This window comes from Tachypleus tridentatus, chromosome 1 (assembly GCF_004210375.1).
Source record: "Tachypleus tridentatus isolate NWPU-2018 chromosome 1, ASM421037v1, whole genome shotgun sequence".
Lineage (NCBI taxonomy): Eukaryota > Metazoa > Arthropoda > Merostomata > Xiphosura > Limulidae > Tachypleus > Tachypleus tridentatus.
This window is the reverse complement of record NC_134825.1, coordinates 165,507,105-165,527,855: the sequence shown is the minus strand read 5'-3', so window position 1 is coordinate 165,527,855 and position 20,751 is coordinate 165,507,105. Positions and strand designations below refer to the sequence as shown.

The 20,751-nt window shown below is 34.4% G+C and overlaps 1 pseudogene across 1 annotated transcript in view; it reads left to right on the top strand.

Moving 5' to 3' along the window:
• Positions 1-2,010: 2,010 nt before the first annotated feature.
• Positions 2,011-20,751, top strand: part of LOC143233418 (SPARC-related modular calcium-binding protein 1-like) — a 91,893-nt pseudogene continuing 73,152 nt past the window's right edge. The window contains exon 1 of the transcript XR_013018130.1: positions 2,011-2,662. The product of XR_013018130.1 is annotated as an SPARC-related modular calcium-binding protein 1-like (transcript). The remainder of the gene's footprint in view (positions 2,663-20,751) is intronic.

Genomic DNA, 20,751 nt, shown 5'->3' with positions numbered 1-20,751 from the left:
CGATATTACCAGGTTGATGGCCGAAAATATCCTTTACTTCAAAGGTAGCCAGCTGATAAAACAATGTATTGCAGTCTTTATGAGAAAAAAACGTAACAACAAGTATATTAATTAGTTATGTACATTAAAGGAATGATGGTTAGTTTCACTCAAAACTGTCACTTTTCTTTCACTGGAAGTTAATTTTCATTTGCTACGTTACGTCGTCGACTTTTAACTTCGATAGGGAACGTGAATAATTCAATATTTATAACTTTAAAAGATGGTCAAGTGGTTAGGGGCGTAAGACTCGTAATCCGAGGGTCGCAGGTTTGAATTCCCCTCACACTAAATATGCTCGCCCTTTCAGCCTTGGGGCGTTATTATGTGACGGCCAATCCCACTATTCGTTGGTTAAAAGAGTATCACAAGAGTTTGCGGTGGGTGATGATGATTAGCTGCCTTTTTTCTAGCCTTACATTGCTAAATTAGGGACAGTTAGCGCAGATGGCCCTAGTGTAGCTTTGTGTGAAATTCAAAACAAACAAGCCTATTTTGAAACAATTACAGTTAAGCAACTACCTGTTTTACTCGGTTAAAGTATGGTACGACAATTCGATGGCACAGTATTCTGGAAAGTCTAACTTCACTTGTACATAATACATAATTCCTGTTACTAGAAGATTAGCATAGCTTCTGTAAAATGGTTTGTTCATATTGAAATTTGTGATATATTGAAGAAGTATTCAAGGTATGTTTATATATAACAGGAATGCCAAAAGCTATGAACCAATAGGTCTATAATAGTGACAAAAATTACACTAGTCTTCATTAAGTGTATCTTATGTCTGTCACAAAGAAATACTGGATTTTTTACATGCCTTTAATTTGAAATTTTGTTAAAGAAATGTAGAAATTAACATTCGCAATCTAGTACGGATTTTGTGAGTACCATTGGACTTATTTGTGTGTATCGATCAATATATATCTATATCAATTTGTTATAACTTAAAAAAAAATGAAATAAAAATAAACCAAAAAATGCTGCAGTAATTGAAGAGGTCTCAGGGTACAAGCTATTATATAATGTGGGATTATAAAAAAGTTAATTAAAATAAAATAAGAAAATTAAAATAAGGAAATAAGGTACTGCCATTTGGGAATAAGTAAGTTGAAAATTTACCTCTTGAAGTTAGCATTCCAGCCCCCAATATGGTAGAAAGACACCAAATGAACTATACAAGCATGAGCACCCATATCTCGCTTTTCTAATTTCTATTTCTATATCTCTTGCTACGTTATTTTTTCTGTGAGATGAATGGAAGTTAATACTGATAGACGGTTTATCCCCACCGAAATGTGAGTCATACTTCCGAAGTCACCTCCATAACCTGGGATACATTTTATAATCCCACATTATAGTTTGTATCCTGAGATTTTTTCAATTAGTGCAGCGTTTTTTGTTTAATTTATTTTTGTTTCGGCCTGTTTTTTAATTTATAACAAACTAACATAATTAGTCAGAGGTTTGGATTTGTTGTTTTTAACGCAGTTCCTTCCTTGTGATTTTGTTTATTTAACTTCATTAAAATGTATTAATTTTCACTAAAACACACACACACACACACATATATATATATATATATACATTTCTACTTGGCGCATTGGTATATTTGTCTTTTGTACTACTAGATGTGAAATAATGTTTACCACCCCTGTAGTCGATATCTTTACAACTTGCCTAGAACACTCAAATATAAATGTTTTTTTTAAGCTACGAGTATTAATATAAAGCAAAATAAATCAACTAATATCTAAGCCGTTATCAATGTTTATATTAATATTCAGAAATGTATTGACGTTTTAAATGTGTCAAATATATATATATATATATGCAAGGTTGAGATGTTTCAAGCAAGTTACACCGCCTTATACACTTTTTTTTTTTTTTGTAGTGAGTGCGCATGCTCAGAAAGATATTTAACTAACTAGGCATGCGTGCCGAATGCTGTGGTTGATGGTGATTTTTAGAGCAACTGCTACTGGGACAAGCTTTAGTCACAAATTAGTATTGCAGCCGCAAGCAAGAACCCACGCAGGCCACACGAAGTGCAAGATATTGAGCAGTTCGTGTGAGTGCCGCGTGTACACTTGCACGTGAGTTCTACTTCTACTGATTTTGCATTCATAAACAGAATGCTATCAGTTATCAAAGTTTAAGAAAGGAAAAAGCTAACGTGGAAAGCGAAATATGGATTCTTTGTTAGTCACCTTAACTACGTTTTACTTTCACCTAGGATACCTTGTTTGAATTTCAAGTATTCCCGCGTTACGCAAGTTTATCAATGGTTCAAACTGGTGATTCCGATTAAACTTTTATGCTCTAGTAAACGAAATTTGTGAATTGTGTTCTTTCGCGCCAATAAGGTTAGGCTTAACTGCTCTCATAGGCATTAAAACCTATCTTCAATGAAGTTCATTTGAGCGATGTTTTTTTTTTTCCAGCTGTATAGATATGTATGCAGATTCGTCGCTTTAATATTTCCCATTAACAGAAACTATACGGAATAGTTTTGCCTCCAAAGTTTATTTTACCCATTTAACGAAGAAAACTATGATTACATTATCAATGATCCTTTCAGCCATTCTACTGTGTGCTCACATTCCTCGGGTCAGGTGTCAGGTAGGGTTACTAGATGTCTCTGCATTTCTCGTAATTATTATTATTATTTTTTATCTTTGTAACGTACTGTATTATCATATAAAGGTAACTCGGTAAAATTAACATAAACATGTCTATCATAATATTATTAAGACATAAATATATTGTTTACATTATAGTAGTTTCTGTGAAATATTGTAATATATTTTATTTATTTATTAATTATTAATGTTTTCTACGTTCTATCAAATGTACGTAGCTACAAACTTGTAAATATTTCGACTTAATCGTCCACAAAGTTAACAAAATGATATTAATGTACGAAACTATTGATCAACAAAGATAATGTTTTCAAAAATTATTTACCATTTTTGCAATAACCTTATTATAGATTGTTTGCAAGGTTCATTACCTGTGGAGCCCATATATTGTATCCTGTTTACTTCGCTGCTTTTTTACAATATTCATTCTAAAGAACTGACCAAATATATTGACGGAAATTTCTCGTTCTCTGTGTTTTATGTAGAATATATAGGGCATCTCAATGGTATTAATTGCGTTATAGACAGTATTGTCTCAATTTTGTATCCAGTGGGATAGCGGAAAGACTACGGCTTTATATGGCTAAAATCAGGGGTTCGACTTCTCTCGATGGACAGATAACCCGAAATGGCTTTGCAATGAGAAAACATACACACACAAATACTCCATGTTTTGTGTGACTTACCTTTGAGAAACTTCTTGGAACTAGCAAAGCTATGAACCACAATCGTTTAGTGCATAAATAACTAAAGGTTTTAAAAAAAATCAAACTGATCCTGTCAACATGACCCATCGTTAAATTTAGTGTTCAATTCATAATTGTTGTAACTTTTTATCCTTTCCCTTTATTTGACATTTTTTTCTCCCTGTTCTAGTTAGGAATTTAACCACGATTCCAATGCGATATGTGGTAACGACCAACCTTTATTAGCAGCATGTCTCATTAGTTTCTTAAATCTTTGATACTAATTAACTGTGGTAAGTTATAATATGGAAAGGCTTCGTTTCCTAACATGAGCCCCACTAATTTATGGCCCAGACGTATTTCTTAGAAGTAAGTTTCACAACGTTTTAACATAAACCCTTTAAACTTTTAACTAGATGGTGTAAATTTATTCTTAAATGGTTGATTCAGGATGTTTAATGTCTTACATTGACTGGAGCGAAAAATTATTACGATGTGAAATGTTTTGTTTTTCGTTGTATTCTTAACATATACATATGCCCATTTATTATCCAAGAGGACGTTTAGTATGAGCCGTTAAAGTAATTATTATCTTGGTTATCAGTATTATAATGTATTCTATATTCATTATTTGTTATAAACAACAAAAAACATCAATGTGGTTAGTAGACTTTACGACCACTTGAGTTTAGTTTTTCATTAATTACTACTAGATACTGTGTATTAAATTGTTTATATTCTTATTTTACCAGTTACTTACCGCCATCTTTAGAGGTCTTAGAACAACTGTTTCTGTTGTGGTGACGGTAGTTCAGTCCTAGGTCTTGATAGAAAGGCTGGTATGTTATCGACTTATCGATGTTTCTCATGTTAGAACTTGTATCGAATTTTCAGATAGATAACCAGGTATTAAATATTTCTATGCTATGCTGTTTGAGGGTATTATCACTTGGGTAGTATTGGTATCTGGTTCGTATCCCATTATCATATTTTAGTATTATTCCAATTTATTGTACGATTTTCTTGTATGAATGATAGGCTATCGTAGATAGATCGTTATTATCTGGTCTCGTATTTTAAGGAGTTTTTATATACCCCTTAATTGTAGCTTTTTCTTGTCGTTTTATTTCTTTAGTGTACCAGAATTCATATTCGTAGGTAATATTGTAAACAGTGTTGTTTTTTTTCTCTTCGCATTGCGTTGTATTTTCTGAATAGTGTTTTGGCTTCATGTTGTCAACGCATGCCGTGTTTGTTTTATGAGAAACATCTGATATAGGGGAACATGTTTGTTTGCCTGTGGCCTTCTTCCTGTTTTTTCTCTATATTTATGTTATTTATCGAGTTTTCATGTAATGGTTGTCAGTGAACGTTTTCCTTCCTTCATCTTGGTATCTTTGGTATGAGAAATCTTGTTTATCCTTGAAACTAAATAGTTTACGATACCTGTCTTTATGCTGTTAGGATAGGCCATAAATCAAATCAAGTAAACAGCAAGCACACCAGATTTTCTATCAGGAAGAACCAAAATCACACCACAACCGCTACAGAATCGGTTCTCATCAGGACTTCCATGATCATAGGCAGACTATCAGTCAAAGCGTATGATATTAAGAATTTAATCGGAATAATAATAGTAATGACAAAAAAGAACAAGCAGTAACTAATCGGTAATTAGGTTTAAGTGATCGTATGAGCTACTAATCGTGACAACATTGTTAATCTATTACCATATACATTTAGGGTTAGTAGTAGTTACTATAACAAAGTACGTTAACGATTAATGTTATCCGTTCTATTCATGCACTGTGTGTTTGTATATTTGAATTTAAATACACTATTCAACTTTAACTTAAAAAAAGATTAGCTGGTGGATAATAATAGGGACCATGTGAAAATAAAGGAAAATAAATCTTACAGTGAGATGTATCGCTACTTCAACATTTGATTAATATAGTGCTAACTTCAAAGATTCTCTACCCGTTTAGGAGTGCGGTAAAAAAAAAATCGTTTTCCAACGATACAAAGTAATATACGCACTGTCATGGTGTATTTTCAGGAGATATTGGACAAATTGTTAAGTAAAACTGCGTTGGATTTAAGACTAAAATCATCATGTGAGAACAAAATGTATGTAAAGTTAAGGCAGGACTATTAAGATTAAAAAACCAAAAAACGTTAAACAAGCAATGCCACAGACGTACTAATAACAAAATATAAGATATAAATGTGAGGCTAGAGTTTCAGTTTTCAATTGAGAAAAATTAAAAAGTATTTCAAAACAACTTGGAAACGTACTAAGAGTGTATTATTTTGACACATAACAACGCAATGACTGAAACATCGATAGGTTTTGATTACTTATACAATTCAAACATTGCTTGCCAAGCAGCTAATAGTATTGCTTTATTTGCATATTTGATGGAAACGCAATAAATTAGGCTCTGGACTGTTCTCTAGTGAGTTATGTCGCTTTCTTAAAGCTAGTACTTTTATCAACCTTACACCTCATTTTGTGTGTCTACATTAGTACCTTAATATATGCATATATATAACTGATTGAACGTAAGCGGGAACACATGTTAAATAAAGCCTAATTAATTTTAAGCAAATTTAATTACTTTATGAAGTATATATATGTATAGAACCGCTTGTTGGTAAATTAATATAGACTAAAAAAAAACACCCAAAAATAACGAAATGTCTACATCAATATGTTGCTTTTTTTTCTGTTCTGCATACATTTAAAATATTTAATATAAAACACCCTATCCGATACAGAGCCCGCTTTGTGGCATCAGATGATTTAGACCTTGATTTGATTACTTCAAATCTTGGCTGTACTAAAGGGGAATGCTCGTATTTTAAATTAACATTCTAATAGTGTAATCTCTTGGTTAACGTGGCACAAAGGATCACCTGTTTGTTCTATATGTTCTTTCTTTGATTTTTGGGAATTTCCCTTATAACCGATCTAGAAGTGCATGTGAATTATTACGAGGAAAGGTATATATATATATATATTTTTTTTTTCAGTAATAATAATAAAACGCAACTTTTTGGACAAATATTATTCACAAGTGACTTTAGCCAACTAAAATATTTATTGGCTTCTCTACATATACCTACGTAACATGCTTTATGATTTATGTTTGTTCAGGCATACATAAATAATTAATATATTTACTGCAGCTCTGGTGTTTGATATATTCGACCAGAATCTCGCATGCAGACTTTAACGTCGAGACAGAACATTATGAACTAAATAAAGAACACCAAACGTTGGATCTTCCAGGGAGAAGTCACTCTGACGGATGTTTACAGCACACAAGAATTATTATTTCGTCCTGACGCCTTCTGTCACAAGGATGTATCCCCTGTTAAAATCTGGGGCGTCATCTTAATGCATACATAAAATACATATTCAACGCCCAATCAACTCAACGTGAGTTCGCCCCTCTAGTGTGATTTATCGCGGCCCCTAGTGTTTGAATGACTCGGCGTCATTTGGTCGTTCAAGAGATAATGATTCTTGTGAGGGGGGGGGCTGAGAATGCTGGACAAAGAATAACTGAGAGGGTGGTGGGTACGTGTTTCTAACTTCTTTAAAGCGATTTCTCACAAGCGTTAAATCAACGCTAGGACTAAGTGTATCAAAGACCCAGGTCATTTGGAGAGTTCAGATGTGTTTTTACTGATTATTTGTTTGTTTTGAATTTCGCGCAAAGCTACACAAGGGCTATCTGCGCAAGCCGTCCCTAATTTAGCAGTGTAAGATTATAGGGAAGGCAGCTAGTCACCAGCACCCGCCGCCAATTATTGGGCTAGTCTTTTACCAACGAATAGTGGGATTGACCGTCACATTATAACGCCCCCTCGACTGAAAGCGCGAACATGTTTGGTGCGACGGGGATTCGAACCTCCGAACCTCAGATTACGAGTCGAACGTTTTAACCCAAACTGGCCTTTTTTATTAAGGATAATTTTGATCAACTAAAGTATTTCAATTTAAAATTCATTAATAACTTACAACTTAACTGTATTTACTTGCTCGTCTTCAGTGCTTCGCTGATAATATATTATACCACTATTATCTTAGTATTCAGTTGTTGAAATAGTTATGGAAACACGCAGGCGATGCACATAGTTTGAACTAAGTGGTTAAGTCATCATTGTTAGAATACATTATTACAAAAGCCACGCGAACAGGGTGGCCCGTAAGTCCCTACCCATCCATATATCTTATGTATCTAGTGTATCTGTGTGCTGTCTCTCATTCTCGCTGCATAATATGCGACGCCATGTTCTGTGAGACATTTTCCTCAACATAGCAGGTCTTATTGTACCAAATGCCGCGGTAACAGGTGCCTTCAACTCATCATTAGTATTATAACATTGTTTAGATACAATATATGGATGGGTAGGGACTTACGGGCCACCCTGCACAAAACATCAATATTTGTATTTTCTTTAAAAGGTTATTATACCTGGTTTTAAAACTACCATGATTGTGAAATATTGTTTCAAATGAATCTTCTTGCTTTTCACAATCACGTCAAGTTGTTTAATTTCTGTTTAATTTTTACGGTTTCTGTTTAAGCCCATAAAAAGTTTCTGTTTGATATTAATCAAATTTCTTATAATTTTAGCTGCAGACCGAAGCTGTATTGTCATTATTGTAATTATTAGAATGACAACCAGATTCAGTTTCTATCTATAACTGGTTTAATTTGTGCCTCTTGTTCAATATTGTAATACTGTCATCTGGAAAGTGATGACAAGTTATAAATCTTATTGTGGAAATGCTTACGCCCTCAAAAGTTGAACTGTGGGAAAACAGATAAATTTAATTTTATTACAAATATTTGGAATAATGAAGTAGACAAAATTCATGCTTATAACACTTGAACTTGATTTCTTTCTACTTGTGAAGTTATTGAATACAGCCAAAGATAAATTTTGTAGACCATTAAACAAGAGGTAAGAGACAGATCATGAAACAAAGGTGACAGAGAAATTTTTGATGTTAAATGTCGTTCTATGTTTTTCTTGAACAATTTTAACTGTTACAGTCGAGATGTACACGCGTTTTGTTTACTTGTGTCTGAACTCAACACTAGCTCTTGCTATGTAATTCTCATATTTCTGATTAACATCATTCTGATGTTACGGTCAATCCCACTATTCGTTGGTAAAACAGTAGCTCAATTGTTGGCGGTGGGTGGTGATGAATAACTGCTTTCCCTCTGGTCTTACACTGCTAAATTAGGGACGGCTATCTGCTGTGTCTACCGAGGAGAATCGAATCCCTGATTTTAGGGTTGAAAATCCATAAACTTACCGCTTACTCCAGCGCGGGACGTAAGAGATTAAGTAATTTAGTGAGAGACAGTCATCTTCAGGTTAAGAAAGAGGTAGTTTACAAGTGATCGTTGAAGATAACGTAGGAAGGTCGAAACGTTGTTCTCTCTTTATCAATAAAAGTTTTAATACCCGTACCAGCCGCTCTGAGATATTTTTATTTCAAGTGGGTTTTCGTCTTCAAGAATGGTCATAGTATTGTAAGTTAGACAAACAAATAAAAAATTAGAGAGAGTTGTACAAATAGACAGAACACTGAGTGGTCATGGTAGTGAAAAGGTTTAGAATTTATTGGCTTTATCAACTGATTGTCTATAAAAGTTCACAGTCATTATTGTACAAATGTATAGCAAATATAAAATAAACACATTTAACCACTAATAAGCCACCGGCTAAATGTGACTGAAAGCAACGAAATCAAATCACAGTGTTGATGGTCATAAATATCTTTAATTACTTCATTAGGAAGGTATATCGTAACGTCTTTGTTACTTTTATCATATATATTGAAACATGATAGCTTATTCACGTTTCATCCTGCGATTGGTTAAGTGGTAATAAAATAGTTATAATTAAACATATTGCTCGTAAGTTGCACCGCAATTTGTGCTTTTAGTTTTAGTTTGTTTTGAATTTCACGCAAATCTACACGAGGGCTATCTGCTCCAGCCGTCCTTAATTTTGCTGTGTAAGACTAGAGGGAAGGCAGCTAGTCATCACCACCCGCCACCAACAAGTGGGCTACTGTTTTACCAACGAATAGTCGGAGTGACCGTAACATCTTAACCCCTCCCACTGTTGAAAGGGCGAGCATGTTGGTGTGATGGGGATTTGAACCCACGAGCCTCGGATAACGAATCGAGTGCCTTAACCACCTGGCCATGCCGGGGCCTTGCTCTTGGTCATATGTACTTAGTAGCGGATTTGGTTTTGGATGATAAAATTTCAATGTACTAATTGCAAAACGCTGAAATAAACATTAAGATTATTATGACGAAATATTTCGTTTTTCGAGTTTGAGACCTGACGCGGTCAGGTGGTTAGGACACTCATCCCTTATCTAAGCATTACAGGTTCGAATCCCTGTCACACCCTGTCACAGCCGAGGGTACGTTGCAATGGTACGTTTATACTAACTCTTCGTTGGTAAAAGAGTAGCCCAAGAGTTGGCAGTGGGTGGTGATGATTATTTGCCTTCTCTCTAGTCTCGCACTGTTAAATTAGGGACGGCTGGCGCAGATAACCCTCGTATAGCTTTGCGCAAAAAGTCAAACCAAGCAAACAAACCTTTCGAGCATATTGATTGAATGACAAAAAGTGTGGATTCATAGCGACCTTTTACAGAGGTATAATTCTTTCTATCATTTGGGAACAGAGAGAAATAAAATTCATTGTATAACAATATAGTTGCTTGTAAAAACATCTGTTTGGACTAAAAGTGGGGAAAGTGACCATAGTGACTGTTGAATCGGATAAATCTTGCTACAGTTCATGAACTATAACACTTTTAACGACTGAAAGCTTAAAATAACAAAAAAAACAACAACAACTAATTAAAGGGTGTTGAGAACTCGAGTGATACTCTTATATAAATACAATTGCTAAATGTTAAACCGTTAACTATATTTAGTCTGATAAAAAACATGAAACATTACGATACTGTAGTTTTACTTATGCTGACATCGATAAACGTGTAGCTCATCCATTTGGAATTGTTCATATCATGTGTGTCTAAAGCTGTCGTAGTAAGAACAGACTGTAGCTGAGTGGTTAGGTACGTTGATTTACAAACAAAGAATGCTTGTAATTGCTGAGTGGTTAGGTATTTTGATTAACAAACAAAGAACGTTTGTAATTGTTGAGTGGTTAGGTAAGTTGATTAACAAACAAAGAATGCTTGTAATTGTTGAGTGGTTAGGTAAGTTGATTAACAAACAAAGAACGCTTGTAATTGTTGAGTGGTTAGGTATGTTGATTAACAAACAAAGAACGCTTGTAATTGTTGAGTGGTTAGGTAAGTTGATTAACAAACAAAGAACGATTGTAATTGTTGAGTGGTTACGTAAGTTGATTAACAAACAAACAATGCTTTTAATTGTTGAGTGGTCAGGTAAGTTGATTTACAAACAAAGAACGATTGTAATTGTTGAGTGGTTAGGTAAGTTGATTAACAAACAAAGAATGCTTGTAATTGTTGAGTGGTTAGGTAAGTTGATTAACAAACAAAGAATGCTTGTAATTGTTGAGTGGTTAGGTAAGTTGATTTACAAACGAAGAACACTTGTAATTGTTGAGTGTTTACTTAAGTTGATTAAGAAACAAAGAACGATTGTAATTGTTGAGTCGTTAGGTAAGTTGATTAAGAAACAAAGAACGATTGTAATTGTTGAGTGGTTAGGTAAGTTGATTAAGAAACAAAGAACGATTGTAATTGTTGAGTGGTTAGGTAAGTTGATTTACAAACAAAGTCCGCTTGTGATTGTTGAGTGGTTAGGTATGTTGATTAACAAACAAAGAATGCTTGTAATTGCTGAGTGGTTAGGTATGTTGATTAAGAAACAAAGAATGCTGTAATTGATGAGTGGTTAGGTATGTTGATTAAGAAACAAAGAACGATTGTAATTGTTGAGCGGTTAGGTAACTTGATTAACAAACAAAGAATGCTTGTAATTGTTGAGTGGTTAGGTAAGTTGATTAACAAACAAAGAATGCTGTAATTGTTGAGTGGTTAGGTAAGTTGATTTACAAACAAATAACGCTTGTAATTGTTGAGTGGTTAGGTACCCTGATTAATAAACAAAGAATGCTTGTAATTGTTGAGTGGTTAGGTATATTGATTAACAAACAAAGAATGCTTGTAATTGTTGAGTGGTTAGGTATGTTGTTTAACAAACAAAGAACGCTTGTAATTGTTGAGTGGTTAGGTACGTTGATTAACAAACAAAGAACGCTTGTAATTGTTGAGTGGTTAGGTAAGTTGTTTAACAAACACAGAACGCTTGTAATTGTTGAGTGGTTAGGTAAGTTGATTTACAAACAAAGAACGCTTGTAATTGTTGAGTGGTTAGGTAAGTTGATTAACAAACAAAGAATGCTTGTAATTGTTGAGTGGTTAGGTAAGTTGATTAACAAACAAAGAATGCTTGTAATTGTTGAGTGGTTAGGTACGTTGATTAACAAACAAAGAACGCTTTTAATTGTTGAGTGGTTATGTAAGTTGATTTACAAACAAAGAACGCTTTTAATTGTTGAGTGGTTAGGTACGTTGATTTACAAACAATGAACGCTTGTAATTGTTGAGTGGTTAGGTAATTTATTTTACAAACAAAGAACGCTTGTAATTGTTGAGTGGTTAGGTAAGTTGATTTACAAACAAAGAATGCTTGTAATTATTGAGTGGTTAGTTACGTTGATTTACAAACAAAGAATGCTTGTAATTGTTGAGTGGTTAGGTATGTTGATTAACAAACAAAGAACGATTGTAATTGTTGAGTGGTTAGGTAAGTTGATTAACAAACAAAGAATGCTTGTAATTGTTGAGTGGTTAGGTAAGTTGATTAACAAACAAAGAATGCTTGTAATTGTTGAGTGGTTAGGTAAGTTGATTTACAAACAAAGAACGCTTGTAATTGTTGGGTGGTTAGATTTACAAACAAAGAACGCTTGTAATTGTTGAGTGGTTAGATTTACAAACAAAGAACGCTTGTAATTGTTGAGTGGTTAGGTACGTTGATTTACAAACAAAGAATGCTTGTAATTGTTGAGTGGTTAGGTAAGTTGATTTACAAACAAAGAACGCTTGTAATTGTTGAGTGGTTAGGTACGTTGATTAACAAACAAAGAATGCTTGTAATTGTTGAGTGGTTAGGTATGTTGATTAACAAACAAAGAACGCTTGTAATTGTTGAGTGTTTAGGTACGTTGATTAACAAACAAAGAATGCTTGTAATTGTTGAGTGGTTAGGTACGTTGATTAACAAACAAAGAATGCTTGTAATTGTTGAGTGGTTAGATTTACAAACCAAGAACGCTTGTAATTGTTGAGTGGTTAGGTAAGTTGATTAACAAACAAAGAATGCTGTAATTGTTGAGTGGTTAGGTAAGTTGATTTACAAACAAAGAACGCTTGTAATTGTTGAGTGGTTAGGTATGTTGATTAACAAACAAAGAACGCTTGTAATTGTTGAGTGGTTAGGTAAGTTGATTAACAAACAAAGAATGCTTGTAATTGTTGAGTGGTTAGGTAAGTTGATTAACAAACAAAGAATGCTTGTAATTGTTGAGTGGTTAGGTATGTTGATTAACACACATAGAACGCTTGTAATTGTTGAGTGGTTAGGTAAGTTGATTAACAAACAAAGAATGCTTGTAATTGTTGAGTGGTTAGGTATGTTGATTAACAAACAAAGAACGCTTGTAATTGTTGAGTGTTTAGGTAAGTTGATTAACAAACAAAGAATGCTTGTAATTGTTGAGTGGTTAGGTAAGTTGATTTACAAACAAAGAACGCTTGTTAATGTTGCAATTATCACAGTCATTAGCACAAATTATATGATAATACAACATTATTACTAACGTTTCCATACGTTAATTTTTTTTTCAGATACTGTGTATGATAATCGATATATAAAGATCTTCTATGCTGAGAATGATACAAAACACGTTTTTGTGCACTATACATGTAAATTTGACCACTACACTGTTGAAACACGTTCAGTGTCATTAGACGACGACATGGTCGCGAGTCGAACATCCGGTGCACCGAAAGAAGCAGAAAAACATTGACGCCATAGCATAACATTAGAGTTTAGTAAGATGTGTCTTCGTATCTGATGGGAAAGATATTAAAGTTTGTGGACAACCTCCACTAGTTCTGTTAGTGTTCTTCTGGCGCCTCGCGACAAAGTGCTTTTAATTCCATTTTTTTTTTCTTCTGGTGATATCTTTGTGGTCAATATCTTTAAGGTTGAAAGGTCACATAGTGACTTTTGGTTCCCATGGGATCAGTTTCTGGATCACAAGAGGGAAGGTTTCATTTCTGTAGTTAGATAATGTGTTGTAGGGAACAGTGGCGCCATTTCTGCGGTTGGATAATGTGCTAAAGGGAAGAGTGGCGTCCCTCTGTCAGACACTCGTTTTTGGAATTTCCGCTAAATTCAAGCTTTTAACTTCATTCAACATGTTTTTAGATGTATCAAGAAGATGAAGGACATTTCTTAAAAAAATCATTTTGTATTAAAAATATAATAAATGCGAAAGACATGAACCATTTATTCTAGTGCGAAGGAGGCACTAGTAGTTTTACGTTACATAGCATTTCCTTTCTAGTTCGAATAACACCATGTTACGCAGCGTTTCCTTTCCGGTGCAAAAAAAAAAAAAGACTGTTACACGGCATTTCCTTTGTAGTTCAAACAATGGTATGTTACGTAGCATTTCCTATCTAGCTCAGGCAACATTATGTTACACGGCATTTCATTTGTTGTTCAAACAATGGTATGTTACGTAGCATTTCCTATCTAGCTCAGGCAACATTATGTTACACGGCATTTCATTTGTAGTTCAAACAATGGTATGTTACGTAGCATTTCCTATCTAGCTCAGGCAACATTATGTTACACGGCATTTCATTTGTTGTTCAAACAATGGTATGTTACGTAGCATTTCATATCTAGCTCAGGCAACATTATGTTACACGGCATTTCATTTGTAGTTCAAACAATGGTATGTTACGTAGCATTTCCTATCTAGCTCAGGCAACATTATGTTACACGGCATTTCATTTGTTGTTCAAACAATGGTATGTTACATAGCATTTCCTATCTAGCTCAGGCAACATTATGTTACACGGCATTTCATTTGTTGTTCAAACAATGGTATGTTACGTAGCATTTCCTATCTAGCTCAGGCAACATTATGTTACACGGCATTTCATTTGTAGTTTAAACAATGTTATGTTACGTAGCGCTTCCTATCTAGCTCAAGCAACACTATGTTACATGACATTTCATTTGTAGTTTAAACAATGTTATGTTACGTAGCGCTTCCTATCTAGTTCAAGCAACACTATGTTACATGACATTTCATTTGTAGTTCAAACAATATTATGTTACGTAGCGCTTCCTATCTAGTTCAAGCAACACTGTGTTACGTACAACAGTTAATTGGCATTATTCAACTATAAACAAATTAAAGTGTAAAACACCATTTTCTCAAACCTTTGTACTGGTATAGATCTATATTACATAACGGACAAAGAGTAAAATCTGAAATAATTTAAAGCACGTTATGGTGTAAAAATTTAAACGATTTTAGGATTAGGTAAACCGGCACCTTTAAGAATGAACACCTTAAAAGTTTTGTGTGTATAGTTTAGGACATGTGGGACAAAACTACTGAAGAAACTATTTTTATTGTGGTTCAGTATATTATGTATGTGTTTTGTATATTAAATTTCAAATAAAACTTTGTAAGACAAATAAAGGAAAGACGATACTGAGAATATACACTGTGAGTCAGGTTTATTCACAGATCATTGACCTGCTGGTATGACTTACCTTTATTTAAGATTTTTGTGATTATTTGTAAACGTTTAGTCCTTATGAAAAAACAACAACACTTATTTTCCAGTTCTTATAGGCCAAAATAATAGAGGGTTTATAGAAAACACATATATTTTTGACATACACAATTTTAAGACGTTTTAATGTTCCCATTAAATAAACAAATAAATGTATTTACAAGTTTTTCGTCAAAGATGTAAACAAATAAACGTGTTATAGTTATTTTTTTTTGTTAACGATAAACAAACGTTTTGGAAGTGTTTTCTTGTGGTAAGGATCGTTGCTCTTTAACTTGACTTTAGCGTTTATAATGACGATACACCTGACAACAAGCCTCAGTGTGAAATGCATAACGGTATGTCTCAGTTAGTGCGTAGCATTTAAAGCAGTTGTTCGTGGTATCGACCATCTCGATCGATAACACTATGCAACAACATTTTTACTTTTTTTTGTTCCTGGACAGAAAGTGTTATTTCCCAATTGCTTATGCCTGAAGTAAATGGAAAAAAAAAAAAACTATTTTTCTCTTCAAACTTTGCTTTCGTGACCTGAGATCGTATAACAAAAACATGTTGGGAGACTATATTTGGGGGCTGATACGTGAAAGTGATTTACATTACAGTCGCAAATCTCGAGAAACTACTCACTTCTGAACATTTTTGTATAACTTCAGTATAAATACATGTAAATCTTGATTCATATGTTGTTTTATTCAAACCTTATGTAAATGAAAATGTGTAAATTTACCCGTTTTTACATATAAAATAGGTTAGTTTCTAAATTTCATTATCCAGGTCACAAAAGCAAAGTTTGAAGGGAATAATGGCTATTTTCTGTACTTTTACAACATAAGTAATTAAGAAATAACACATACTATCCAGGAACAAAATTTGTGTTACACAGTGTATAATAAACAACACAAACATTCGTTGTTGTTTTCTGAATGACGTACATTTATATTATTAGCAACTTGACGGCGAGGAAGATGCATTGTACTTTTTTTAATACAACTGACACAGATTAAATAATCCCGTCTTTTCTGTATCAGGTATATAGTAAAATTTCTAAATTTCATTATCCAGGTCACAAAAGCAAAGCTTGAAGGGAATAATGGTCATTTTCTGTTCTTTTACAATATTAGCAATTAAGAAATAACACATAATATCCAGGAACAAAACAGTGTAATTACAGAAAAGTCTGAAGATCTTTCGAGTAGCTTCTCGATCTAGAATAAAGGGGGAGGGGCAGTCTGTCTTAGATATGAATAGAACAAAAATATATTAAGTTAGCAATTTTTCTTAATTGGAAATATTCGCCTCTTTGACTAAGATTACACATAAAAAATATAGTTAAGTGAGTTAGCAAACGTATTTATTTTAAAATACCACAGGGTTACAATTAACTTTTTACAACTAATTTATTCATTAAGCTCCATATTAACAACTTCTTATTGTATAGAAAGCATGTTCCATTTTCATCTCTAAGAGCAATAGGTTTCCGTCATTTGTTTTAGGGTTATTAAGACCTCAAGGTACCACTTTATGATTTTTATACAAACTGCATAACAGTTGTTTATTTGTGGTTATTCCATATTCTTAGTAAACTACTAGAACACAGTGGTATTTAAGATACAGATTAGATGTACCCCAAGTATATATATTTTGTGTACCAGTTGTTGTTGTTTTTTGCGTAGCTACTTATACACCCACAAGACGCCATGGTTTGCGTGTCCGTGTGGGGGCGCTGGTACACGTCTGTGATGACCGCGAACGTGAATGTTTGAGTGTTATTACAATTGTTCATGCCTGTTGTTATATATAACTTCAAGTTCACATCATTATTATCGTGTATAATGGAGAATCTTTCGTTCTTAGAAAAACGTGTAGTACTGCATTCCTACCGTAAGCTGATGTTTATATTTCACTGTTATATAAACGGTTAATAATAGTCACCACGTTAGGAGTACAATGTAAATCGAATATCGGAGCCCCTGTAGCCTGAGCGCTTTCTAAAAGTGAAGCTTTCTTCTTCAGGGGCAAATGAGGGCTAATAATAAGTGGGCAAACAACGATTTACAAGCATAACGAGCATCATAACCCAAGCATCAAACATATCAAAGATTGGCTTATTCAGGATGTTGAGAAAAGATGAGTGATTTTTTGGCTTATGTTTATTCGTAAATTATAAAATTCTGCTTTCATTTTGATTCAATTGCTTTTAGACGCTTTGTGGATGTTTGCGCATGCGTCTCTGATACATGTCAATTCATAGCATTGTGCAGTTGTATAGTGTCGTTGTCAAAGGCTTACGAGAGCAACGCACCAGTTGCAAGTTATTAGTGGCTAAATACGTTCTGAAAAGTGAAGAACTTTTAATATTATCTTTTGGGTCGGGGGAGGTAGAGAGAGGTTTTCTGGTAAGGTTGTACTTCAGTTACAACTATTCACAACTGTTGGACAACTGTTGTCCATATAGCATCACGTCAAGAGCACTTCACGTTGCTTCTCGCGACGATGTATCATCTTCAGAGATCTATGTTTATATCTGTCTACATATCTACAGCATTTAGAATTAGCTATATTTTCGCATTAGATAAAATACCACTGTTACTCTGAAGGAAGTTAGAGAGATACTCTTAGGGTTGTTGTGGATGTACCTCGGTGAAAGCCACAATAATTAGGTGTTCCAGTTGAAGATTTTAACACGCATGTCCCACATTCTAAGGTAGTGCTCTATTTACGTTTTAACGCTTTCCTTTATGGCCGAACACACTACTTCCTGATCAAACTCTGGCTAGTATTAATTGGCACTTTAGGTTGTCCACCTCACCTTATTAAATGTTTTCAAAACACTCCGGTAAACTGTGAGAAAAATAAAATAGAATGTAAAAAAAAAAAAAAGGATGACCGTCTTTCCTTGTTTCTTAGTATAGGTGGCCTCAATTTACTTTCACTGGATCATAAGATCACGAGACTCTGAGTAGTTTATCTGCAGAGACGGACGTAGCCAAGAGGTAAATATTCGGTATTTGGAATTTGCACTGACATTTTCTATCTACTTAAGAATGTTTAAAAGCTGGAAAGTGTCAACTGTTTTAAATATTTATATCTATATACCTTCCTTCTTGAAACTATTTTTATTCTTCTAGCTTCACGTTTGTTAAATAGACAAACAAATAGTCAACTACATAACCTTGTATGTTACAATGCTTTTAAAAAAGACCGTGTTTCTTTGTTTTCTTCAGAGACCGTTTCATTCTTTTGATTGAATGTTCTACATACACATAGTAATAGCTATAAATTGTGTTTTTCTGTCCTTGGTCTCCGATGAAAGACTCGTTAGGAAATCTGGTGTAAGTGTAGACACATTTTTTTTTTTTTTATCCAAGTAGAAGAAACTGACTTCGTTACTTATTTTGTTAGATATTTTCTTAAATGTGCCCACAGAACCTCGTCTTCTCTATACGACTCCTTACTTGAAGAATTATTTGCACCTCTTTGGGCTTAAGAAACGAGTAGCAGATATTCAGATGAAATCTTCTTCTCTCTGGATATAATGTTGACATTCAGATGAAATTACAGCAAATGATTTGAAAGAATATTTATTTTAATCTGTCGGTTTTAATTCAACTTACTTTATTTATTATTGGAACAAAACTACACAATGTATCTCAGAACGGTTGGTGTGGGTATTAAGACCTTTGTTGATAAAGAGAGAACAACGTTTCGACTTTCAATGCCATCCGTTCTGAGAAACATTTTCATTTCAAGTGGGTTTCTAGTCATCAAGAAAAAACTACACAATGGCTAATTTGCAACATGTGGAGCAAAAGGAATCGAACCACTGATTTTAACGTTGTAAGTTTATAACATATTGCTCGCCATAATTCAATACTCCATATTTGTGTGATATCTCTCAGTTATATGCAGTTCGTGACTAAAAAGGTTACATTGTTGTAATAAGATGCAGTATTGTTATTGTGATCACTATGCCAAACGTTTCACAGGTTTGAAAGGTATTATAATTGTGCATCTATCTGTGCACTCTTTTTTTCAAGTGTTTATTTATACTTAAATTATGCAACCCGGTGAATCAACGGTGAACTTGAGGGCTTGTAACACTAACATTTTAACTCGATCACAGCGAAGAGCACAACAACACAGGTAACCGATTCTGACAACCTTGCACATTAAAACTAAATAATCACTTAATCTGATCCGATAACTTTACAGTGTATGTCACGTGAACTTGATGATGTTTTTTTTCACACGTATTTAGAAAATGTATACGACGGTAGTTCCTTTGTCTCTTTAGGTAACTAGTTATTCACGTAAACTGGTTTGGTTTGTTTTGAATTTCGCGTAAAGCTGCACGAGGGCTATCTGCGCTAGCCGTCCTTAATTTAGCAGTGTAAGACTAGAGGGAAGGCAGCTAGTCGTCACCACCAACCGCCAACTCTTGGGCTACTCTTTTACCAACGAATAGTGGGATTGACCGTAACATTATAACGCTCCCACGGCTGAAAGGGCAAGCATGTTTGGTGTGAAGGGGATTCGAACTCGCGACCCTCGGATTACGAGTCGAGTGTCTTAACCGCCCGGCCATGCCGTGCCCGCGTGAAGTGTTTAATTATCTAGTTTTGTTAGCGTTTCTTTAAGAGATTTAATCCCTGCCAAGTAACTGTGGTCTTTGTCGTTCAGTGATAAACGCGTTCAAAGAACATTTTGTTCAAAAGATTGTGTATCATAACCATTACTTTGATAAACATATATACTTGGAAGATGAAACAGGTCTGTTTTTAAAGCACAGATCGACAACACTAACCTGCTGAGCAACTGTTGTGTATTACATCCTATGTTTCCTGTGTTCTTTTCACGAACTGCATCATGAAATCCGTTTTAAACAACAGTTATGGAATACATTTTTTCGAATGGTACTGTGTTGTTGTTCAGAGTTTGTTTTTTTTTAAACAACAACATAACATGTATAGCACGAATCTCTCCAGTTGTCGCTATGTACTGACACAAATGCCCCGGCATGGCCAGGTGGGTTAAGGCGTGCGATTCGTAATATGAGGGTCGCGGGTTCGCACCCCTGTCGCATCAAACTTGCTCGCCCTTTCAGCCGTGGGGGCGTTATAATGTGACAATCAATCCCACTATTCGTTCGTACAAGAGTAGCCCAAGAGTTGGCGGTGGGTGGTGATGACTATCTGCCTTTCCTCTAGTCTTACACTGCTAAATTAGGGACGGCTAGCACAGATAGCCCTCGAGTAGCTTTGCGCGAAATTCAACACAAAACATTCTTCCAGAGCTGCGTACACGCTGTTAATACTTTACCATTCTTAATTTTGAACTAATAGACTAGAACAGATTAGAGAGAAGGCAGCTGGCCAACAGTGTCCACTTTCATCTCTTGTGTTATTCTTGTCTGACCGAATAGTAGATTTAGCTGTTACC